Raw genomic sequence first — 25,495 nt, forward strand, 5'->3', positions numbered from 1 at the left:
TTAGAAGTAAATGTTAACATGGGGCAATCTTTGGTTGGGATTCAAATCCAGGATGGTCTCAAACACCCTCTACACGCGTCTGCTGGCACTGTCCTTCCACCTGGACTTCTTTGCTCTCCTGCTCTACACTCCTGACCCTGCTAGAGCATTGCCTTCTCTTCCAGATGCCCTCATCCTGTGCATGCGTATCCTCCCTACCAGACCGGAAGGTCTCCAAGGGCACATCTTTGTGCAGTACGCCCATACAAGACTCACTGCATTAAGAACTTATGGCATTTTTTAAATGCCTTAAGCACCTAATAAAGAACTAAAAATCACACTGAAGGATCAGCCCGGGTGGCTCAGCGGTTTAGGGCTGCCTTTGGCCCAGGCCATGCGTGTGTGATCCTGGAGACCTGGAATCGAGTTCTGCGTCAGGCTTCCTGCATGGAGCCTGCTTCCCTCTGCCTGTGTCTCTGCTTCTCTCTCTCTGTCTCATGAATAAATAAATAAAATCTTTAAAAAAAAAAAAATCACACTGAATACTAGAGCACAACGAACCAAATGGTTCACTTCAACATTAACTGCAGCAAAGTTCAAAAGTAGAAGGGAAGGAAATGAACGATGAATGGCAGCAGCTATTGCACTGCAGGACTGTGCTGGGAACCCTACAAATTCATGTAGTTCTCGAAAGAGCCTCATGTGACACGTCTCCTCCCAGTTTACAGGGAAGAAATGGCAAGTTCTAAAGAACACAAGGGGTTTGGGAAGGGAGATCAGCTGTGTGGCTTCAGATCAGGACCCAGTAGGGCTTGATTTCCACCCAGACTCTCCAGAGCTGAAGGCCACGCTCTCTCAGTGGCCAACTTCAGAGCCCAGAGCTTTTTCACAACACCACAGTGTGTGTGCCAAATTGAACAAAATACCTGGGTAAAATAATTGATTCCCTCTTCCAAGTTCTTCTCATTCAAGGAACGGGGTGGGGAGGGGTGGGGGACATTCAAGCATCAATAAATATTAAGAAAGTGTTTATGTAGATATGTATCAATTGCTCTGTCAGCAAATTAAGATCCTAACAGCTAAATCAAAAAAACACTCAACACCATTACTTTTAATCTGTAAATGACCGATGTGATTAATTCTTCAGAAACAGTATCTTTTCCACAAATTTTTAATGTACCAGAAAAAAAACGCTAACGATTAAGGAGTGCAGCAAGACAAGTTACGAGTGTGTGGGCATTCAAGTAAGTCACTGCGAAAACGCTATTACGTTTCTCCACTTACAACTTCAAATTAATAATTCTCATCTGAAGACTAAAAGCCACATTTGAGATCCTGACCACGAGATGCACAGGCATCACAAAGCACATGAAGGCGTGGGTACCGTTACCTAAGATGCACTCTGAGGACAGCAATGACCAACGTTTCAGTGTTACCTGGATTTCATGGGCGCTGAAACAAAACAAAACAAAGAGATCTGCAGCCAACTATGGAAACAGCACAATATTTCTCAGAGCCCTTAATGGAGGCGGTAAACTCCGACCCCAAGGGAGGACAGAACACAGCACTATTTCCCAAACTGAGGTGACCAAGGAACCCTTTGTTTCTCCAGCAGCATCTAAGACTAGTTCCGCACTACCTTCAGCAGCACCGCTTCAGATATTCCAAAACTAAGTCGGTACTGTTACTGTAGTCTGGATTGGGAACCGGAAGTACTGTGGAAGCACTACTAGCCAAATTCCTGGGATCAGCCAAAGTTTCTGGAAAAAAAAAAAAACAAAAAACCTGTAGGTCAAATGTAAAGAAATGACTAGAAGGCCTTTGCTTGCCTTAGCCATTTCACAGCATCTTAACGTCTACTCGCTACTCTAAAAGAAAAATAAATTCTGTCTTCCCACAAAAAACTAATACCTACTATCCATAAATTTGTGACATATACCAAGTGTGCGACGTTTACTCGCTATTCTCCAGTCTAACAAGGACCGTTCCGCGAATTCCCGGCGGTTACAACTTGGGGTGTGTGCCCACCACGCCAGGCTGGGGCAAGGCCCCGGGGCAGCCGCCCCTTCCCTCTGACCCCGCCTGCACGGTCAGCACCCGGAGGGCCCTGCCGAACCCAGCCCGCCCTGGAAACACCCCCAAGCGCACGCGGGATTCTCGTCTCCTAACAAAAGCTGTGCCCTCTCCCTCCAGCTCTTCGGCCTGCAGGGCTCCTTCCAGAAGATTCCAGCAGAAGAAAGTTACAGGTGTCGGCCCACGGCGGCCCACGGCGGCGCGCGTCCCGCGCTGCCCCCCGAGGTGCCCGCCACCGCGGCCCCGGCGAGCACGGACACCCCCGTGCACCCGGCCCCGGGCCCGGCCCCATCGCACGCAGCCGCCGCGCCAACAGCCTCGGGGCGCCCACCTCCCGGCCGCGGCCACCGCCGCCCCCGAAACCGGCTCCGGGCAGGCGCGCGAGCCCACCCCGGGCACTGCGCAAGCTTCCGCGTCGTGCGGCTCATCCCCGCGCCCCGGGCGCAGCGCGCTCAAGGTCACCCGGGATGCGGGGGCGCGCGGGCGAGGGGCAGACCCCAGCGAGGGCCGGGGCCGGGGGCGCGGGGCGGGGGCGACCCGGACCCGCGGGAGGGACGGAGGCGGGAGGAGAACGGCCGCCCCGCCCCGCCCCTCCCCCCCGCCCCGCCTCCGCCCGGGGGTCCCGTCCCCCGCCCCGCCCGGCGGGTTATGCAACGCTCCCGAGCCCCGCCCCCGCCGCCCCCCGCCCCCGCCCCCGCCCCGCCGCCCAGGCCTGCGGAACAAAGCGCGGGGCCCGCGGCCCGGCGGGCAGGGCGGCCGCCATGTTGGCGGGGGCGGCGAACAAAGGCGCGCGGCCCGAGCCCGAGGCCCCCCGCCCCGCGGCCCGGCCGGCAGGGGGCGCTGTGCCGGCGCCGCCCGCGCCCGGACAATGCGCCGCGGCCCGGCCGCCGCTCCCCCGCGCCCCGCCGCCCCGCCGCGCGCCCCGCCCGCGCCCCCTCCCCGCCCCGAGCGGCGCCCGCTCCCCCGCGGCCCGCGGGTCTCACCTGCCGGCCGCCTAGGCCGCCGTCCTCAGCCCGCGGGCCCCGCCGTCCCGCGCCGCACTCCCGCCCCGGCCCGACCGAGCCAGACGGCGCCGCCCCGCCCCCGCTCCGCTCCGCGGCCGCCGCCGCCCGCCCCCGGCCGCACGGCGCACGCGCACTGCGCCCGCCGACTGCGCCGGCCGCGCCGCCCGGCCCCGGCCCGACGGGCCGCACTGCGCAGGCGCCGCGGGCGGGGGGCGGGGCCCGCTGGGAGGGCGGGGCCTGGAGCACGGCGGGGCCTGGAGCACGGCGGGGCCTGGAGCTCGGCGGGGCGCGGCCCGAGCCCGGACTCGGTCCCGCGACGCTCACCTGGAGGCGGGGCGGGGCCCGGCGAGGCGGCGGGAAGAAGCCTCGGAGCCGGGCTGGCTGGCGGCGGGACGGGGCCTGGCGCGACCCAGCCCGCGGCGACGCAGGTGGGGCGGGACCGGGCGCGACGGGTGCGGGCGTCTGGGTGGAGCCTGGGGGCGGCGGGCGGGGCCCGGGGCTGCGCACCTGGGGGCAGGCACAGCCGGGCGGGGCGGGGCGGGGCCTGGTGGGTGGCCCAGCGGGGAAGGGCGCCCCTCACCTGGGGGCCGGGAGGATGAGGGGGGACCGCGTGGGACCGGGCCTGGCGGTAGGGCGGGGCTTGGAGCTGCTCCCCTGGGGGCCGGGAGGATGGGCGGGGTCGGCGCGGGACAGGGCCTGGCGGGGGGGCGGGGCCTAGCGGTGCTCACCTGGGAGCCGGGAGGAAGGAAGGGGACGGCGCGGCGCGGGACAGGGCCTGGTAGTGGGGCGGGGCCTGGAGCTGCTCACCTGGCGGTCGGAAGGACGAGCGCGGACGGCGCGGGACGGGGCCTGGAGCTGCTCACCTGGCGGCCGGGCGGGACAGAGCAGGGCGGACCCGGCGCGGGCCCGGCCAGGTGGCGGCGTGGGAGGCTGGGGCGGGGCCGAGGGGCGGGGCCTGGCGCGCATCTCACCTGCCGGCGCCGGGGGCGACTGGGCGGGGCGGACCGCAGGTGCGCGCGGGAAGGGGCGGTGTTGGGGCGCCGGAAGTCAGGCATCCTGGGAAGTTTCGTTTTCGCTCGGTGGGAGGACGCTTGCTGGTGGAGCCGCCCTGCTCATTCTTGGGTTTAAGCCGCCAGACGTCGTGCCCGCGCGCCGCCGGGGGATGAGGCCGGGTACGGCGGTAGGGGCGCCCGCGGGCGGAGTCGTGGCCGCCTGGACGCAGTCCGCACGCCGGGCAGGCCGCCAGCCGCCAGCCGCCAGCCGCCAGCCTCCTGCGCGCGGACCCGCCGCCGCACTGCGCCGCCGCCCCGCTCGCGGGTCGGTGTGGACCCGGGCCTCGCCCACCCCTCTGCCCTGCGGGGCGGGGCGGGGGCGGGGGCGGGGGCTGGGGCTGGGAAAGGGGCTGTCTGCAGACCCGGGCCCCCACCCGAGCCTCCCTCACCCACCCCCCTGCCCCGCGGAGCAGGGGAGGGGATCTCTGCAGACCCGCGGACCCGGGCCTCGCCCACCTACCTGTGACCTTGAGAGCCTGGCCCCCACCACACATGGGGGAAGCCGACCAGCTCCTCTCTGAGATCGGGAGCCAGGCATTCCCACGGTCCTTCGTGAACTCGTTTGACTCGTTTGACCCAAAATGCCCCTTGAGTATTTTGTGAGTTGTTTGCGGGAGGAAGGGGAGAGAGGAAGGCAGTGAGAACAGTTTTGACGTCTGCTGTGTTGAGTGCAGGACCTGTAGGCTGAATCCTGAGTCTAAACCCCAGCCCCCCACCCCCCGCACCCCTGGCTGGAGCTCTGCGCGCTCCGCCCCCCTGCACCAGCCTGGTGTCCAGCAGGTCACCGAGCAGAGGTCGTTCCTCGAGTGCAATCGACCTCTCAGAAAAACGCCTCCGCGGTGTTATCGGGTCAGATGACAGGACTTTGGAGAGCGCACTAGGCTCTGGCGCCGCACGACTGCTAGTTAGCAATGCTCTGCAGGATTTTACTGGCACCTTGTCCTCTTCTCCCATATGAGATTGATACGTGCCTGCTCCAGCAATTAAAGCTCGTCTCAGGTGACACACTTGGCAAGACCTGGGAGTTCACAGGCCAAGTAGAGAGCCAATTTAGACACGGACAGAGAAGCGAGTCACTACTTAGCAGTGAGGAAGCATTGGAAAATTGTTGCATCCGTTGTGTTTAATGTTGAAGGCGGCAGACGGCAGTGGAGCCGATCGGGGAGCAGAAGGGATAGGAAGGAGGCAGGTGCCAGGGAGTCTGCTGGTAGGAGGCTTCAGCGTTGTCTGTCCCCTGGATTTCTCCACCTTGCCACTGTTGACATTTGAGGCTGAGTGATTCTTTTTTAAAGGAAGGTGTTTGGCAGCATCCTTGGCCTCTATCCACTAGATGCCAGTAGCACACACCCTCCCCAACATTATGACGACCAAAATTGTCGCCAGACAAAGCCACATGCATTTCCCATCCTCTCCCTCTTGGAGAACCTCTGTTTTAAATTTTGCCCATAGTAACGATCACTGGGAGCTAACAACAATGCACTGGCGGGGGAGGTGAGCCAACACCCTAAGTCAGAAAGGGCCGCCCTCCCAAGTAGGCAACCACCAGTCCTTCCCCTAGAAGTATCTCCCCTCCCTCCCCTCAAAAGCTTTGCTCCTTACCGTGCTGAATGTCAGAAATGGGCATCTACATCACCAATGTAAATCTGCCAAAAAAATTCTTAAATGAATCTGTTGGGAGAGGAGGCATGGAGGAGGGGGGAGGGGAATCAGACAAATCCAGATTGAGAGACATTGTGCGAAACAGTTCCACTGGACTTTTCAAAAACTCAGTATCAAAAAAATACACAGAAAAGCTAGGGAATCAGGCCAGACATAGAAAACCACAACCAAATCTATTACATGACCCTTGATCTTACACCACTTTGAAGGAAAGAAGCTGTAAAAGATTTGGGGGACAGTTGGAATATTTTGTATGTGGAATGCATTTCAGAGAGAGTACTGCTGAGTGATCATTGAATGTTTCAATGTGATGACATCTATTTATGAGAATACTCTCGTTCTTAGGACATGTGTCCTGAGTTGTTGTTTGTTGTTGTTGTTTTAAGTTTTATTTATTCATGAGAAACAGAGAGAGGCAGAGACAAAAGGAGAAACAGGTTCCATGCAGGGCATCCAATGCGATACTCCATCCTGGGACCGCAGGATCATGACCTGAGCCAAAGGCAGATGTTCAACTGCTGAGCCACCCAAGCATCCCTTGTCCTGAGTTATTTAAAGTGAAGAGTCCTAGTGGCTACAACGTATCTCAAATGGTTCAGAAACAGATGTATTTTATACAGAGATAAAGCAAATATAACAAAATGTTACCAATCAGTACATTTAAATGATGGGGATATGTGTGTTCATTGTCCCATTCAGCTTTTCTGGAAAACTGAAATTTTCCAAAATAAATTGGAAGAGTGAACCCCAGTTATGTCTTGAATTTCTAGGATGCTAGGTCAGCAGTCCCTGCCCTCTTCCAACTTGCCACGCATTTCCAGAAACTGAAATATATAGTGTCTTTACAGTTTCACAACCACACTTGATTTCTGGAGACTAGGTTGGAGGAGCCTGTTTATATTTTTTCCTACTGCAGGAAATTTATTGCCAGTAAGCAAATAGGCATGTTAACAGTTCCAACCTCTCCTAGATCTATGTCTCTGCCTCTGTCTCTCTCTTTTTTTCTTAAGATTGTATTTGTTTGATAAAAAGATTGAGCGAGCTTGGGAGAGAGTCTTAAGCAGGCCCCATGCCCATTGCAGACCCCCAGCACAGGCTCAATCCCACAACGCTGAGCATGACCTGAGCCAAAACCAAGAGTCAGATGCTTAACCAACTGAGCCACCTAGGCGCCCCTAGGGCCATGTCTCTTCTTGCTGGGTCCCTGGGTTCCTACTTGGAGAGATGAAATTTCTGCCTGGAGATGTGTGGTATGGAGGTAGGATGAGCTGGACCCACAGTGAACTGACCTTGATATGTTAGATGAAAACTAACCTTCAGAAGCCTTTTCAAGTTAGTTATACTTATAAAATAATCCAGTTATTCAACACAGCAGAAAGTATTCAATATGCATCATACACACCACGCACGAGGATAATTCTTTGTATTAGCTTCTCCTCTAGGTGGATGAGTTTGATGGGGGTACCAGTCTTCTTGTAGGTAAGGATCCTCTTTCCCTGTTGGCTACCTGGGTCATCCTCCAATTGGCCCAACAGCCTATTCCTCCCCACCCCCCACCCCAGGTAGTGGGGGCAAAGGCTGTTGAGCTGGGCACACTCAGGCTTTTTTAGTCTCTAATATGTTGGTCCTTTCAATTGGAGCTCAGGCTGGCCCTTCCCCTCCTGCCTGTGGTCCAGATTTATGGCTATGTTAATTAGGCAGCCCTAGCACGGGAATCCTGATAAGACAGTGGCCGTACTGGACAGAGGCATCTGTTGTCTGCTGGTCCTGATAAGGCACCAGGGCTAAATCTCTAACTGAAAGGCACCCTGATACACACTCTGCAGAAGGATGTGTGAGGTCTAGGGCTGCCATGCAGTGCAAAGGAGACCAGAGCTTGTTTGCCAGGTCAGCAGTGGGACCAGAAAAAGGGAGAGTGGTAAGGAGAGCACAGGAAGGGGCAAGGTCAGCCCTGCCTGGAACTTCTCCAGGTATTGACCCCACTCAGGGCTCCCGGAGGCCGGAGTGGGTGGGGATGCATTCTCCAAGCTGCTTCTCACCCTCCTATCACCTCATCTCTTGTAAGACCCTTTCTTACCATTCTCTGCTGTATCTGCAGACTAGAGCAGAGCGAGGGGTTCACTGAAGGTCCTGCACACCATCTGTGGTCTACAGATGGCTTCCCCAGGTTTGCTTCACCACTTGAGTACAGATGTTATACTTCGAGGGGAAGTCATCCTCCAGGGAAGAACTCCGGTTCATGGGAGATGCTAATGCAGGCTCTGGAGGGCCACACAGTCCCAGGCCTAGACCCTGGCTGCTTACCCCTCTCCCCATACCCAGTGCTCTCCAGGGTCCACCTCAACTGTCCACTGTGAGTGGGGGGGCCTCAGACCTGGTAGATCCCACACTGAAGCTTCTTCCTGGTGGAGTGGGAGGGAGCCAGCCTGTTATAATCCTCTTTCTCCTGGCAGCAGTGGGTCAGGAAGGGCCAGGAGGACCACATTCCTCTCAGGAATCCTTTCTCCCAGAAGGCACTCTCTCCAAAGGCAATTCTGATTTTAATAACTTGCTCCTGGAACTTCAGCAAAGTCACAAATTAGAGCGCCCTGCCCCTCCAGTTTTCTCTCAAACAACAGAAACCATCACGGCACTGCCCCATGAAGAAGTGAGCCAGAAGAGCCTTTCCACTCCCTGCAATTGTCAAAAGCACCCTAGGGAACACAGATGCAGCATTAGCCTCTGAAGGAGGCACGTCTATAGCCACAAGGCGTTTACACTACACTTCGTGAAGGGAACATCTCCTGGTGCTACGGAAATGCTGCCTGAAAGAATGACTCTGGTAGAGACTGCAGGAGCAGAGTTCAGCCATCTGGTCCACCACACAGCTTCCTGCCCTGGTCCACTCTGGCATTCCTTGAGATCATTCTCTACACAGCAGGCAAATAAGCACTCTCCCACATCTGCTCAGAAGTCTCCCATGAGCACCTGCACAAGCTGATTGTTCTCTACTCTTTGATGTGCATCCTTATTTATTTCTCTTTGGCTTCTGTTTTGTAATCACAGTATTGAGTCGTTTATGTGTGTATTGCCTGTACCCCACCTCGTTAAAAAGTCCAGGTGGCAGGGCAGCCCCGGTGGTGCAGCGGTTTAGCGCCGCCTGCAGCCCAGGGCGTGATCCTGGAGACCCTGGATCGAGTCCCACGTCAGGCTCTCTGTATGATGCCTGCTTCTCCTCCCTCTGCCTGTGTCTCTGCCTCTCTCTTTCTCTCTGTCTCTATGAATAAATAAATAAAATCTTAAAAAAAAAAAAAGTCCAGGTGGCAGAGACAAGATTGGTTGTCCTTATCAATCTACCTCCTAAAGGACAGGAAGGACTCAGAAGCTGTCTATTATAAATGAATATATGACATGTTCTGAGAATACTGGATCACGTGGATTTATTACGACGCAGGGCTCAAATACCTGGATATCAGGCAATTTAAATTCTCATTACCTACTCTTATAAGGTTATGTCAAAGATCAAAATAGATAAAATCTAAGAAAAAGGGGGGCCACCTGGGTAGCTCAGTGGTTGAGCATCTGGCTTCGGCTCAGGGCGTGATCCCAGGGTCCCGGGACCAAGTCCCACATCAGGCTCCCTGCAGAGATCCTGATTCTCCCTCTGCCTGTCTCTGCCTCTCTGTGTGTGTCTCTCATGAATAAATAACTAAAATCTTAAAAGAGATCAAAATAAATTCTGTACAGCCCTACACAGGCACAAGGGAGTTTCACTTCCCAGGAAGACACAACTAACACCATTCAGTCGGGTTAGTACCAATCTGATGCTATCTAGAGGAGGATTTAGAGAGAGAATCATGAACTACAGGAGACCATGAAGAATATGGTAATAATGTTGGGGGATGGATTGGACTGAATGGAGTGCTCATGGAAAGGGTAATAAAACAATGACTTCCAAACAGCACGCACAGTGGACACTTGATGGTAGGGGGAAATTACTGTTTTATTGGATGGCCTTATGATCAGGTTGAGAAGAAGGAAATCCTCATCATTTAAAAAAAAATAGTACCTGAGAATTTTAATTAAATGTTATGATGATAGTACAATTACGCTGATTTCTCTCAACAGATTAGTTTTTCCTGTGTTTGAACTTTATATAAATGGAATCAAACAGTGACATGCCTGCATATCACATATTCCTTCAATATTATTTACACATCCCAGAGATACTGTAGACAAGCTGGAAGACGGCTGCTGTAGGATGTATTCCTACAAGTGGGCTTGATGGAGCCTATATGTTACTAGACACCACATCTGTACGATGGTACCAGAATTTTATATCTTTGCCAAGTTCGTAAGTGAGCAAAACCATATCCTATGATAGTTTGCATCTGCATTTCTCACACTGTAAAAGAAACTGGTCTCTTTTCCGATGTTTAAAAGTCATTTGATCCTAGGGAGTCCACTAAAAACTATTGGATGTAATAAATTCAGCAAGGTTGCAGGATATAAGATCAATATACAGAAATCAGTTGTGGTTTTGTATAGTAGCAATGAACAAACTTAAAGTGAGATTAAGGAAACCATTCCTACAATATGGATGGACCAGAAGGTATCATAAGTCAAATATATGATTTCACTTATATGTGGAATCTAAAAGACAACATAAAGTGGAAACAAACCATAAAGACAAAACAAACTGGTGGTTGTCAGAGGGGTGGGGGGCCGGGCACAGTGGGGGAAGGAGCAGGAGGTCCCAGCTCCCAGTTATGGAGTGAGTGAGTCCCGGCGATAATGGCACAACATGGGGCATCCAGCCAGTGGTTCTGTGATGGTGTCATGCAGTGACAGGTGGCCCCTACACATTTGGGGAGCACAGACTTGTGGGACTTCTATGCCATGCACCTGACACTGATGTAACATTGTGTGTCAACTAGACATCACTTTTTTTAAAAAATGAAAAAAAAAAGTAATTCAAAAGAAATTCCTCTTAGAGTAGATTTCAAAAAATAAAATAGGAATAAATCTAATAAAAGAAGTGCAAATTTTATATCCTGAAAATCCCCAAACAGTGTAGAAATTATAGAACTAAGGCATTGACTAAAAGACTTCATACTTACTGGTGGCAATACTCCCTCGATTGATCTATGATGGATTCAGTGCAATCCCTGTCAAAATCCCAGCTGACATTTTTTTTTCCTTTTTGCAAACATTGACAAGTTGATCCTAACATTCGTATGCAAATTTAAGACATCCAGGATGGCCAAAGCAATATTGAAAAAGTTTGAGCAATCACCCTTCTCAATTGTAGAACTTCCTACAAAGCTACAGTAACGGAGACTTGGTGGTCCTGCCATAGGACTAGCTATACAGATAGATGGAATAAAACAGCCCAGAAATAAACCCTCATATTTACAATCAATTTTCGACAGGGTTAGCAAGACCATGGAATGGGGTGCCGGTCTTTACCATAAATGATACTGGGACAAGTGTATTTCATACATTAAAAAAATGATGTTGGATCCCCCCCCAACTCCACTATATGTTACATATTGACTCAAAACATGTCAAAGACCTAAATGTAAGAACTGTAGAGTGCTTAGAAGAAAATATAGGTGTAAATCTTTGTGACCTTGGATTAGGGCAGTGGTTTCTCAACTACAACACCAAAAGCACAAGCAGTAAAAGGAAAAATAGATAAACTGTGGATCACCTAAATTAAAACCTGAGCTCAGAGAACACCTTCAAAAATGTGTAAAGAGGGGAGCCTGGATGGCTCCCAGGGTCCTGGGATGGAGCCCCACGCCAGGCTCCCCGCTCGGCAGGTGGGAAGCTTGCTTCTCCTTCACCCTCTCCCTCTCCCCCGACTCTTGTGCTCACTCTGTCTCTCCAATAAATGAATATAACCTTTTTTTAAAGTGTGTAAAGAAAACCCACAGAATGGGAGAAAATATCTGAAAATCACATATTTGGAAAAGAACTTGCATATAGATCATGTAAAGAACTTACAATAATAAAAAAAAAAAAAACTTACAATAATAAAACAACAAACAATCAAGAATGGACCACGTGTTGGATCAGATAATTCTCCCAAAACGATAAGCAAATGGTCAGTAAGCCCAGGAAAAGACACTCAACGTCATCAACTATCAGAAGGGCCACAGATGGTGTGATTCTCTTTAGACAAATGTCCAGAAATAGGCAAATGTATGAGAGAGAAAGTAGATTAGTGGTGGCCCAGGCCTGGGTACAGGAGTACTGCTCGTGGTGATGGGTGCACAGCTATATGAATACACCAAACACCATTGAATTGTACACGTTAGTTGGGTGGACTGTTTGCTACATGAATTCTGTCTCAAAATAAGTTGCTAAATAAAAGAATAAAACAGAATAATGTCATTGGGCGGCTATTTCTTGCAAATTGTCCATGGCCTTAGTCTTCTCTTCTACTTGGATTTTTGCTTTATTTTTCTCCCTTGTTTGTAGGCACTCTTTACATGTTGCAAAATATTAGCTTTATCATATGCTAACAAAATTTTTATCTGATTTTTTGTCTGGCTTCTTATTTTGTTTCTGGAATTGCTTTTTTCCTGCAAAGGTTTGAAAGTTTTATACAAGTGGGGACGCCTGGGTGGCTTGAGTGGTTGAGCACCTGCCTTCGGCCCAGGGTGTGATCCTGGAGTCCAGGGATCGAGTTCCATATCAGGCTCCCTGCATGGAGCCTGCTTCTCTGCCTCTCTGTGTCTCTCATGAATGAATAAATAAAATCTAAAAAAAAAAAAAAAGAAAGAAAGAAAAAGTTTTATACAAGCAGCTTTGGTAGTCTTACGTTGCCTCTTTTTTTTTTTTTTTTTTTAACCATGTTTGGAAAGACCTTCCCTATCAGGAGATAATGCATTTTTCCCTCCCACATTCAGAAACTTTTTTTGTTGTTTTTTTGGTTCTTTAGGAACTTAGAATTATACAATATAACTTTAAGCACTAGAAGAGAGTCGTTTTGACTTTGTCTTTAAACATTTGCCCATGTTTTTAATGTGGATTTCATTGTCCAATAACCAACATCATCGATTTTCATCTTCTATCGTGTTTAAATATTTGTCTGGGGCAGCCCCGGTGGCGCAGCGGTTTAGCACCGCCTGCAGCCCAGGGCCTGATCCTGGAGACCCTGGATCGAGTCCCACGTCAGGCTCTCTGTATGATGCCTGCTTCTCCCTCTGCCTCTCTCTCTCTCTCTGTTTCTATGAATAAATAAAATCTTTTTAAAAAACTTTTTTTAAAAATAAATATTTGGATCATTCACAGATGATGTCCCTAGAAATCCAAAACAAGATTTCCCAAGGGTCACGAGAGAGAGAGAGAGAGAGAATGAGATTGCCCTTGCTCCGAGGGGGCACGCCGTTTTTACTGTGCTAGAGCCAAGAGCCCGCACCCCACTCCCATGTTCACCTCAAGAGCATAAAGGCATAAAAGCTCACTTCTTTGATTTGAAAAATGAGAATAATTAGCCCACAGTGGGAGAGATTACATCTGTGAAGCCAAAGTGCATGCGAAGTGACCCTGGGCCACAGCTTTTCACAATGTCCCTTCCAGGCAGTGGACCAGCTTCAGTTTGGGTGCGTGTGAGGGTGGTATCCCAACGAGGGTGATGCTAGGCCCCAGCACACCTCCTCCGGGTGTGAGGCTGACGTGGGCAGAGCAAAGCTGAGGTCCGCGGGGAGCACCAGCATTCCAGTGGACCACACACGTCCAGGGCCCCCCTGCTGCGCAGCCCGTGATCAGGACCAGACCAACACACAGGCCGTCTGCTGAGACTCTAGCCCGTGGCCTACATGGCGCAGGGCTGAGAGCCTCCTGCCGTGGGCTTCGCCAAGCTCCGACTCAGGCCCCGTATCTTTCCGGGCATTGGCAGACTTCAGGACCTGGGAGGATGAGGAGAGCATCCTGACCTCAGGAGGGCAGGGCCGGCTGACCTCATCTCCAACCCCTGTACCCCCAGGTCCCTGTGTCCTTGAGGTCGGCTGTTTGAGTCTGAAGCCTGGCCTGTAGGGCTCCCATTTCTGTCTCAAACCACCACCCCTACCCGCAAAACTTGGAAGCCCACTCTGTCCATCAGATGGCAAGAGTTGTGCTCTCTTTCATTCTTCTGACCCCCCTCCATTGAGGCAGGGGTGTTCACAGGTTCTAAACAGTTGGATTCCAAACATGTTTGATCGGCAGCTAAAAGCCCCAGGCCTCCCCACGTGGAGTGGGCTTCATGTGAGTGTCCAGGCTGCTGCACGTCAATACGGGAAAGCTGGGGTGCCTGGGGGGGCTCAGTTGGTGGAGTGTCTGCCTTCGGCTCAGGTAGTGATCATGGGGTCCTGGTATGGGGTCCCTCGTTTTGAGCGGGGGCTGGGGGGGGGGTCCTCAGAAGGGAACCTGCCACTCCCTCTGCCTCTGCCCCTCCTCTTGAGTGTTCTCTCTCTCTCTCTCTCTGAAATAAATGAATAAAATCTTAAAAAAAGAATAAGACTGGCAAAACACAGCTTTCCCCGCTGCTGTGGATGTGAGTTAAATGCAGCGTGGGTCAGCCAGCCAGCCAGCCAGTGCACGGTGGCACAATGCTGATGGTGACACTGGTGACTGACGTGCTGATGGTGACACGCGTATCACTTACATGTATTCCCATCTGACTGTGACTCCATCTCCCCTGGGAATGTGGCTCCCCAGCCACTCAGGAAACGTTTGCTTCCGCAGCGCGGGGGGCGCCTGCTGCCCAGGCCTCCTTATCCCAGAAAGAAGAGCAGGTCACCAGCGTGGTCAGACCCCGAGCTGTCCACACACAGCCCCCTTTCTTCCACCGTGAACTTTCTTGCTCCCACCCTCCAACCTTCCATGCCACACAACTCCCCACACCGCCTCTCCACCTGCCAGGTAGGGGGGTTGCCCCTTCAGGATTCACCCAATAAAGCCAGTCAGATCTTGAGGTTTGCTTGGTTGAGTTTTGTGATTAACTAGTGAGAGGGAGAGCTTTCAGTATGCCCAGGCTGCTGCCGTCAGTGGACCTGGTCTCCAGGTCGTGAGTTCAAGCCCCATGTTAGGTATAGAGATTACTTAAAAAAAATAAATCTGCCCAGGAGAGATGGATTCTGGTTCTCAAGGACAAATGTCAGCTGGTCCCTACAAAGGGCAAATGACTCCCCAGCTGCCCTGGGTCACCACCTGTGCTGCAGGCAGGCAGGGAGCAGGACCCTGGGTGGGGGAGGCTGCTCCCAAGCCCTCCCCCTGGATTGCAGATAAACAGCTGGACTTCTGAGTCCAGCTCTCCTGTGATAAGAAAGGACAGGTGGCAGCATTCACTTTTTAAAGCACTTTCTTATTGGAAAAGTGATCTTGCTTGTTGAGCAATACACAAGGAATACCAGAGATGTGTACCATGAGCTCGCCTCCACTGCTCAGGGGCCACTCCTGTTGACCTCTGGAGGACTTCTTTCATCAGAAAAGTCACTTCTTAGGCAGCCCGGGGGGGCTCAGTGGTTTAGCGCCACCTTCAGCCCAGGGTGTGATTCTGGAGACTGGATCGAGTCCCACGGAGTCCCACGTAGGGTTCCCAGCATGGAGCCTGCTTCTCCCTCTGACACTCTCTCTCTGTGTATGTGTGTGTGTCTCTCATGAATAAATAAATAAAATCTTAAAAAAAAAAAAAAAGGAAAAGTCACTTCCTTTCAAAGCACAGGTTTGGATATCCTTGAGAGTGGCTCCCTACACACACTCAAAGCTACATTGTGGGGCAAGCTTTGTTTTTTAAAGTCAATATTCGCTTTGCCAAAGGGATGAATATAAAGTTCATGAATTTTAAAAATGTAAAAACCGAGTTCTTCAAGTTAAACTTATAATTCTTATTACTCTATTTAGTATCTAACAGTTACACTAGTTTTTAAAAATATATTTTATTTATTTGACAGAGAGTATGCACGAGCGGGGTTGGGGCAGAGGCAGAGGGGGGGAGCAGGGTCTCTGCTGAGCAGGGAGTCTGATGTGGAACTAGATCCCAGGACCCTGAGATCATGACCTGAGCCGAGGGCAGACGTGTCACCAACTGAGCCCCCCAGGAGCCCTATTTACACACTTTAATTTGAAATCATGAGACTATTGTGCCCCAAGTCCTTAAACTTTAAAAATGCCTAAAATACCAAGCATGTACAAGACTGTTAATACTGTGTGTGTCCTCGGATCCACATCTATGTTTAAATCTTGAAATCCATTCACACAGCAAAGACAGGAGAGGGGTAAGGATGCCCTTCCCAAGCAGAGGTGATCCCTCCACCCCAGAAAACCTACATGACCTTCTCAAAATGAGGGACATGTTTCTGTGCCAAAGGGCCTCCCGGCCCATGTTCCCAGGACTCAAGTTAAACGATCTGCAGCCTCCCCTGTAAGGCAGTAGCTGGCCTCTTTGTGTGTGGTGTTGTTGCCTTTTGCGGCTGTAAGATATTATGTGGCATTTCTTGGATCCTGTATGTCTGGGGGCCCTCATTCTGCACCCACAAATGCTGAGGTCTCTAGAAGGAGTTCCAGACATGCCATCCAGAAATATGCCTCTTTGGTATATTGATCATCTTGAACTGAAGGCACTTGAAGAGCTAAGGCAGGAAGAGGCCTTCTCTGAAGTCCCCTCATCAGCCCCAGAGGGCACCTTGGGTGTCCTGGATCCTGAGGGTTCCGGGCACCAGGAACCCCAGCTCTTGTCTAAGCAGAGTCGCCCAGAGGCTGCCACCACTGCCAGACACACTTTGTCCCTATCTGTTGTCAAAGACTAAAAGTGCAGTCATCGCTGTGCTCCTTCTGCTCCGGGTTGTCGAGTTCTGCTTTTTGTTCTTGCCTGAGCTGTGGGTTTACAGTATTCGTCCAATCCCCCCGCCCGCCCCCCCCTACTCGGTACTTCTGGGCTCAAATCACAGAATTACTGGGCAGCATTTATGGTGTGCAGCTCACTGGTGCGCTTGCACTTTGGACACTTGTTCGGTCGTTGCTAACCTTTCTTCCACATTGTCTGAGTGGCCACAAATCCCATCGGTGCAGTTTTCGTGTTAGATGTTGTGTTTTCATTTCTCAAAGGTCTTTCTGTTTGGGTCCCTTTTTCTAGATCTGTTTTGTACACATGCATTCCCTGAGCTCCCGTGCACGTTTGGAGTCTATCAGAGTGTCCACCGGTTCTTGCACTGGTGTCCTCCTGGATCTGTCTCCACTGACTCATTTCTCTAATAATCATGAGTAATATCTTCCTCCTTCTTTGCATATTTGGTAATATTTTATTGCTTCAGAGATGTGGTAAATATGCCCCTGGGTGCAGGATTATTTCTTTTATTATTATTTTTTAAATCCCTTGAGATATTCTTAGCCTTTTCTGTGGTGTTTCCTGAAGGTGGTGGAAAGGGCTTGACCTTCAGAGGCTTATTTATTCTGGAGTCGCCAGCAGGACAATACCCTTTTGAATACCTTCCTCAACACGTGGTTTCTTGGGAGTCCTTCCAGGCTCGCTGGTGGACCATGAATTAGCCCTGGCCTGAGTGAGCCTGGGGACGGCTCCCCAGGGCCGATCTCTCTCTGGCCTTCATCCGCTTGTGCACTCACTTTTTAGAAGCGGTGGAGTCTGCAGACAGATTCCTGGAACTGGCTGCTGCCATGTGAAGCCGAGCCCCTTGGCCGCCCTCCCTTAGGGGGGCCGCTCTTGGCTCTTTGGCCAGCAAACTCTCCAGGTAAGAATCCAGGGGCCACCGTCTGGCCTACCTGCTCCCCAGTGGCTGACTCAGGTGCTTTCCTATACTTGGTATGTATTCTGGTTGGGTGAGGCCAGGGACAGATTCTATGCCTGTTACCACACTCTTACTAGAAGAAGAACACTCCCTTTGTGGCCTCTCCATGGCCAGTCCTCCAGGACCCTCAGGCTGGCTGACTGTGGGGCCATGGATGACCCCCTGCAGCCAGCCTGGGGGGCTACCCACCCTCCAGAGGCACACTCTTCCTCTTAAACTCGTCTCCCTGGTGCATCATACACAAGCTGTGTGCTGCCCCAGGAAACAAACTCAAGAGCAATACAATCCATACTCTAGTTTAAATAAAAGCCACAGGAATATGAGTTCATTAACAATCCTATCCATGGCGGGAACAAATGCCATGTTGCTTAGCTTGCCTTTGGTCTAGAAACTCACAGAAAAATTATCATTACCATAGGATTCTTGATCCCATATTCATTTTATTGCATTTGGCAAAAGATCCTCCTCTTTGTTGGTATCATGTTGGTATTCATGTAAAACCATTCTTACTAATAAATCTTTGTTTTTTAAGTTTTTTTTTTTTAATTTTTAAGTCATCCCTACATCCAAATCAGGGCTCGAACTCACAACCCCGAGATCAAGAGTCACCTGCCCCACTGACTGAGCCAACCAGGCACCCCTAGTAAAGCTTTTTTAACCCTGTGGTGAGCCCAGCACTGGGCTGCAGGTGTCTCTTTATTTCGTCATAGCAGACAACCTGCTTCCCACTTGGGCATGGAAAACGTGTGGTAAACATGTCAGCCACTCATACAGTACTTCAAGTGAACCAGAGGCTCATTTGTGGTAGAAAATTAAAAATTACCTGGCTGTCAAGAGAACAAAGGGACAAGGAAGGGTAGAAGATTCACCGGAACATGTTCCAACAGCAGGTGTGCTTTTTACGAAGGTGAGTAGCCAAAGCTCTCGTCTTTTAAAGCATCTTGTCAGTACATCCAACAAAATGTCAAGACAAGATGAGTGTATGAATGTGGGGAGGCCACTTTGGATCCATTTTAATCATTAATCCATTTATGTCCTAAGGGCGGTGCTCCTTCTGATACAATCCAACTCATTCTGAAATGTGATCCCCACATTATAGCATAATAGGTGATCAAATACTTTGGACCCCAGCCACCCCAGCATTCGTCGAGCATCTCTGTTGTGTTCGGTTCTGATAGATGTGTCCTTACATCCAGGGGCTTCTGAGAGACAGGCAATGAATGACCAGGTAGGTTGTCCATCCACCTACAAGAGAAAGCTGGTGAGCTTCCAGGTCTAACAAAACACTCAATAATGTCCTCCAAGTTTCCACCCTGTAACGAGTACGTTTTTTCACAAATTTCATTACAATAACTGTAAAAGACTTGTCGACAAAGCATTGTAAGTATTTTTACTAATGCTGTCCGTATGCTCTTCTGTGTAACTCCTGTATCTCTGGTCACTGCATCTGGAGACGGATTGTGCTCATCAGGAGGAGACAATTACAACAGTAATAGGAAGCCTTCAATGGGGCAAATACCACCCTGGCCAACCTAAAACCATCACAGCATGTAATAACAGTAAAATACAAACAGTGTTCCAAAAGAAGCTATAAAAATTCCGGCACAATTAAACAATATCATCCCCTAGCATGCAGATCCCTAGAAGATGTTTGCTGCCTTTTTCTTTTTGCAGGAGAGGTAATCTTTTATGCCAAAGGAATAGAAATAACAGAGTCTGCAATATACTTCTACCAGGATCTCTTCCTCTGCCCTCATTCCTTCAATAAGTATTTACTGGGTGCCCACTGAGTGTCCAGCCCCTGTTAGGTGCCAAGGATGATGGCGCTTAACAGGATGCAAATAATCCCTGGAAACAGTGAAATGCAGCTACAGCAAAAAGCACAAAACTGGGGCGCCTGGGTGGCTCAGTGGTTGAGCATCTGCCTTCAGCTCAGGGCATGATCTCGGGGTCCTGGGATCAAGTCCCACATCAGGCTCCCCACATCGAGCCTGCTTCTCCCTCTGCCTGTGTCTCTGCCTCTGTCTCTCTGTGTCTTTCATAAATAAATAAATAAAATATCTTTAAAAATAAAGTGTGCGGTTCCATATTCTTGCTGTATTCACAGAGTTGTGCAACCATCACTACAATCAGTTTACAATCTATTTATAGCATTAGCAGTGTCTCCCCGTTCCCTCCTCCCCCTGGCCTGGGCAACCACTGATTTACTCTCCATATCTGAGGATTTACCTGTTCTGGACATTTCATATAAACAGAATCCTACAAGACGTGGTTTTCTGTGACTGGCTCCTCCCACTCAGCGTGTTAGCAGGTGTCAATGCTTCCTTCCTTGTTATCATAGAATAATAATAATTCAGCCTACACATCACACTTTGTCTATTCACTCATCAGTTGATGGACATTTGCATCATTCTCTTTGGAGGCAATTATGAAAAATGCTGCCCCGAGCATTTGTGTACAAGTTTTCACGTTGTCTCACACTTGTATCTCTCTGGGTTGGTGCCTAGGAATGAGCTGCCAGTCACGTAGTACACCGCGTTGATCACTTTGAGGAACCACAGAAGTGGCTGGTTCTGTTCCATACTCCCACCAGCAAATTTATCATTAACCCATGTTGAAGTTTCTCCGAACCTTTTTCTGCAATGCTTGACATGATCATGTGATTTTCCCCCCTCTTTTTTCACCGTTAGTTTAGTGGATTACGTTGATTGCTTTTCAAACATTGAACCAGTCTCACATCCCTGGAACCAACTCTACAGGTCATGGTGTGCAATTTTCAATACGCTGTCAAATTCTACTTGCTAATATTTTAAGGATTTTTGCACTTCTACTCAAGAGGGAGATTAGTCTGTGGTTTTTTATCTTTGTTTGTTTGTATTTTCTTTGTCTGGCTCTGGTATCAAGGTGATAATAACTTCATAAAATGATTCAGGAGGAGTTCCCAGCTCTGCTATGTTTCTGAAATAGACTGTAAAATTGGAGTTCATCCTTTAAACATTTGGTGGAAGTCTCCAATGGAACCATCTGGCCCTAAATATTTCTTTTTTGAGAGTTTTAAATTACGGACTCCGTTTCTTTAGGGGTTATGTGGCTCTTCAAACAATCCGTTTCATGATAGGGGAGTCATGGTGGTTTCCCTAACCCTGGTTTCCCTCACTAAGTACAACGTGTTTACTGGATGTTGAACGTGAAACAAGCATGACGAGACTCTGAAAGCTGCAGAGAAGAAGGCTGATCGGCAAGGGACCTGGGGACCCGACGGGTGGCTCCGTGGTGAGACCCCTGAGTTTACTTTGCCTTGTAATCGACCAACTATAGTCTACACTTCATTACTTTTTCTATTTCTTTCTTTCTTTCCTTCTTTCTTTTTTTGGCTATTATTTTATTTCAAAGAAATATATGTCTTTGTGTTTAATTACATTTGAGAAACTACTCGGGGGTCAGACACCATGCCAGGTGTTGACACTATACAAGGATCTCTTCCCACAAATAGTTGACAATCTAATCATAGCAATAGTCACATAATGTTTTAAAATCCAGTGTTTTAAAGAAAAGTTGGAATATAATAAGATCAACCGATCAGGAGGGGATTCTGGCTAAACTGGCCCCATGTGACAGGTGACCCACACATCTCCAGCATCTTTGCTGCCGAGTGCCCATGTCCAACAGTCTGGACACCCGTCCGACTGTCCCATTCTAAAGAGTGTCAGAATAATCTTTTCTTTAAAAGGGCCGTGGTCTTAAAAAGTTTGAATTGGATTTTCTAAGCTTTGAGAGGTTAGGAAAAAAATCTAACGCATGGTCAGATTTTCATTATAAGGCTTAGACTAGTGATTCCTTCTCATGGGATTGGGGACATCTTGGCACCTTGGCATATTGACTATTTTAAGTTGAAGGGATTTGAGATATGGCAGGTGCTGGCAGAGTTCTCTGACTCCCCCACCCCCCGCCTGAAGCTGGGCATGAGGCCCTTGCATTAGAGGAGCCCTCCGTACGCCTGGAGGGGGCGGTTAGAAGGTCACGGGCAACTTTCTTCTTCCTTCACACTTCCTTAGGAGAGCTATATTGGGTTTTCTGTTATGAGCCAACAAGTGAAATTAAGTTAATGGCAACTCATTATTCCCCAAATAGAAAGTAGACTAGAGACCTGGCTCCTTTACGGCCCTGCTGCAGCTCCAATTCCTGCTAGAGTTGGGCTTATTTGTCTCCCAAGGTGGAAATACCAGCAGTGCCTGCACCTCGGAGTCTCCTGGGAAAAACAAGCCAAACATCTGATTTCCCAGCCCTGGCCCAGAAATTCCGATTGCTGGTGATTGGCCTGGGCTCCCGCTGGAGCACCCCAGTGGTGCTTTCGGGGAGGCAGAAAAGGAGCCCTGGCTGGGGCGGGGGCCCAGAATCTGCACCCATCTGCAGGTTCTCTGGGGCAGGTGCAGTGGGGGTTGTCGGGGGCCAGAGATAGGGAGATAGAGCTGCAAACAAAATCCTCTCACACCCCAGAACATCACTCCATAAGAATAGAAGAGAAAGAAAACAATGTTGCTCAGATAATCATTAAACCCACGACCAACAGACAGCCACTAGCAGCGCCCCAGGGACAGAGGGAAATTGCAGACAAGCCACACTTGGGGCAGGTTTGCCATTGGAGTCAGGTGAAAAGTCCAGCCTACCCCCTCCCAGTGCTTCCTTGGCTGTGAAAGACTCTCATACATTTACTTTTTAAAAGATTTTATTTTTTTTTAAAGATGTTATTTATTTATTTATGAGAGACACTGAGAGAGAGAGAGAGAGAGGCAGAGACACAGGCAGAGGGAGAAGCTGGCTCCCTGTGGGGAGCCAATGTGGGACTCGATCCCAGGACCCCAGGATCACACCCTGAGCCGAAGGCAGAAGCTCAACCGCTGAGCCCCCCAGATGCCCCAGACTTTTGCACATTTAAAATAAGACAGACAGAGGCATTCTGAAAGAAAAGGGCAGGGAGAATGTCTCCTCCCATATTTCTCAGGACCTTGAAGCCTCTTCTTTTCAGCCTGTGCTTGTGTCACGGCCTGGGTAAGCCGTGTGGCAGAGCTAGCACCCTGGCTGGCAAGGCCCTGTCCCTCCTGCACCTGCTGAGGTACAAGCTCACCCAGTGCTCCAAGACAAGGGCCATGCGGGCATCCTCCACCAGTCCACCTGTACCCCCAGCCAGCAGGACAGCATCGGTGCCCCAGGAGGACCAGCTCAGCCTCTGTCCTAAGATTTGGCAGGGTTGGGGCCTGTGGTGAGGGTGGCAAGCAGCCCAGGACTGTGCTCACAGCAACTAGCACCCTGCCTGGTTGGCCTTGTGTCCAGGTGAGAGCTTGCGGGAGAGGATGGCAGGACCCCGGCTACCAGACTTCACACGCTGAGTGACTCTGTGTCACCCAGAGCATCGTCTGCTGGCCGCGGTTGGGCTAGTAGGTAGGGATATTTCCCCTGGGCCCAGTGCCCTGGACGGCTTCCCAGCAGCTGTGGGCTTGCATCGTCCTCGGGGGGAGGTCAGGCTCAGCAGCAATGCTCAAGTCAGACACTTGGCTGTTTATTTGTTTTGTTTTTAGATTTTATTTATTAGAACACAAGCAGGATGAGGGGCAGAAGAAGAGGGAGAAGCAGACTCCTCGCTGAGCAGGGAGCTTGATGTGGGACTCCATCCCAGGACCCCAGGATGGTGACCTGAGCAGAAGGCAGATGCTTCACTGACGGAAACCCCAGGTGCCCCAACACTTGGCCTTTTCATGGAAGCAAATATCGAGTTCTCACATCTAATAGAAGGACTGGTAAGAAACTCCTAGTGTCGCCGTGGAAGGTGGTCCTGTCCTTAAGAAATGTCTCCTCAAACAAGCTAAGTGGCACCACTTACCTAATCCGGCCATTCGGGAACACCAGTTCTACTCTCAGCTGCAGAGAGATCTAGAACAACCCACCCACCGCAGCAGGAAACCTGAGGAGGCTTTTCAACATGCTTGTTTCTTCTGCGTCTTCTCGCAGAGTCTGGAAAACCTGTGCCCTGAGATGTGTGTCCTTCGGGTGGCTACCCGTTTGCTCCCTGCCTGGCCCGGCGCCCGGACCAGCTGAGGGCAATGAAACTGGCACCTGTGGCCGGTAACCGAGAGTGAGGGTGGCCCTGCAGGTGTCTCACACACACACGTCAAGCAGAGGGCAGGTCTACACATGGTTCTCAACACCCTTGTCTTTCCTTCCCGTTAAATTCCCCTCAAAACACTGCCTTCTGCTCTTCTGTCTCCTGTTTTGTCACAGGAGCTGCAGATCGAAGTGTGAGAGCAGCTTTATCCACATTCCTATGACCTTTTTTTCTTTTTATTTATTTACTTTTCCAGTTTTGGTGGGAAATAATTGACATACATAATTTTTCTTTTTATTTATTTACTTTTCCAGTTTTGGTGGGAAATAATTGACATACATCACCGTACACATTTAAGGATGCACTGTGATGGCCCGATTCACCGTATTCTATGAAATGATTACGATAGGCTCAGGGGACCCATCTTCCCATACAGGCACGGTAATGTTTCTGACCCGCACCCACCTTGCCGGCAGGAGCACCAGCTATTTGTAAAACTGCTGTTTGTTGGAACGTTTTATTGCCAAGAAACAGTTTCACAACTACGAGCCGATCTCTTTGCTGGACCGTTTGTCCTTCTATGTCTCCGGTGTATTCTATGGAAGCGGACTTACTGTTTGAGAGCAGCTGTAGATTCTCAGCAACATTAAGAGTTAGGTGCAGAGATTCCCACCAACCGCCCCATGCAGCCTCCCCATCGGATGGTCCTCCTGGTGCCGAATAACATTCCATTGTCTGAGACACTAGCTGCTTCCAAAATTTCTCTACTAGGCGCTACCCGTCACGCTGCAGGGCAGGGAAGTGTCACGCAGGGATGAGGATGCTAGAGTTGGGCTGCGACTATGCTCTCGTTCTCTTCCTCAAGGTGTGTGGAACCCCAACACACGGGGTAATTTAGGGGGTGTCATGTGACCTCCTGGCAGCAGAACCCTAATTGGCAATCGGCAAAAGAAACAAGTTTCCTCACTGTTTTTTCAAAGCTCTTTTCTATCCCCTTACCCTTCCTTCTGGCCCATGCAATGCTCTCTGCCTGGGACGGACTAAATTTTGTTGAGTCTTTCAACATTCACCCCAAAATTCACAGGGCTCCTGCGGGTGCAGATTATTGCTGAAGGCTTGTCGTAGCTAAGTAATAGAAGCTGGCATTTATGGAGCGCCTACTGTGCGTGCCTGATGCCCTAAGGATTCCACACCTGCTGACTCATGGGCTTGTCACTGTGGTCTCCGCTGAGTACTGTGTGGATGGAGAAGTCGCTCCCAGCTCCTCAGCCGGAGCCACACAGCCAGAAACTGCCATCCTGGCGCCACATGGCTCCCTCCCGCCACAACTCCCTGGAGGGCGGGGTCGTACTTGGCCACCTTCAGAACACACCACCCCCCAAGAGGCTACTTTGACATAAGGATTGAGCTAAAGACAATTGAGAAAAGGCAGATGCCAAATAGAGCTCTCGCCCTCCCGCCCTCCCACCCTCCCGCCTGTAAAATCCCCAGGTGTGAAGGAGAGTCTACATGACAAAGCTGCTCTACAGCTGCCTTGGGAGCCAGCTTGGGGACACCTGTTCCTGAGCCTGCACCCTCCCCACAGATGGACAGAGGTTTGTTCGGTTGCCACAAGGGGCCCCGCAGTACCGCACACCCGAGTACCTGTGTGATTTTGTCTTGCAGGCCTGGCTCCCAAGGGGGTGACGCGGGCCCAGTGGTTGAGCCAGAAGGGAGCCAAGGAAGCGCTGGTCCTGCCCCACGAAATGTGCCTTCCTCACAGTGGGGCTGGGCATGACGTGGGTGGGAGGGTGACCCTGGATATGGAAGAGCAGCTGCAGAGAGGAGGTGGTGCTGTGGGCGCCCCAGAGCTCG

The 25,495-nt window shown here is 50.7% G+C and overlaps 1 protein-coding gene and 1 long non-coding RNA gene across 9 annotated transcripts in view; one reads left to right on the forward strand and one right to left on the reverse strand.

Moving 5' to 3' along the window:
* Positions 1–4,227, reverse strand: part of SPIN1 (spindlin 1) — a 75,262-nt gene extending 71,035 nt beyond the window's left edge. For 2 of the 8 annotated variants that reach the window (XM_025423601.3, XM_025423598.3), the window contains exons 1-2: positions 3,036–3,167; positions 1,619–1,739 (exon numbers count right to left, since the gene is read on the reverse strand). The gene's annotated coding sequence lies outside the window, so the exon portion shown is untranslated. Of the gene's footprint in view, positions 1–1,369; positions 1,432–1,618; positions 1,740–3,035; positions 3,168–3,863; positions 3,994–4,027 lie in introns of those variants that run through there. The other 6 variants (XM_049093284.1, XM_035701294.2, XM_035701276.2 and 3 more) reach the window with 6 other exon arrangements.
* On the forward strand, positions 3,287–24,598 carry LOC125752408 (uncharacterized). Its single transcript, XR_007401849.1, has 2 exons — positions 3,287–3,484; positions 23,118–24,598. It is a non-coding gene; the product is annotated as an uncharacterized LOC125752408 (long non-coding RNA).
* Positions 24,599–25,495: the final 897 nt, after the last annotated feature.

This window comes from Canis lupus, chromosome 1 (genome assembly GCF_003254725.2).
Source record: "Canis lupus dingo isolate Sandy chromosome 1, ASM325472v2, whole genome shotgun sequence".
NCBI lineage: Eukaryota > Metazoa > Chordata > Mammalia > Carnivora > Canidae > Canis > Canis lupus.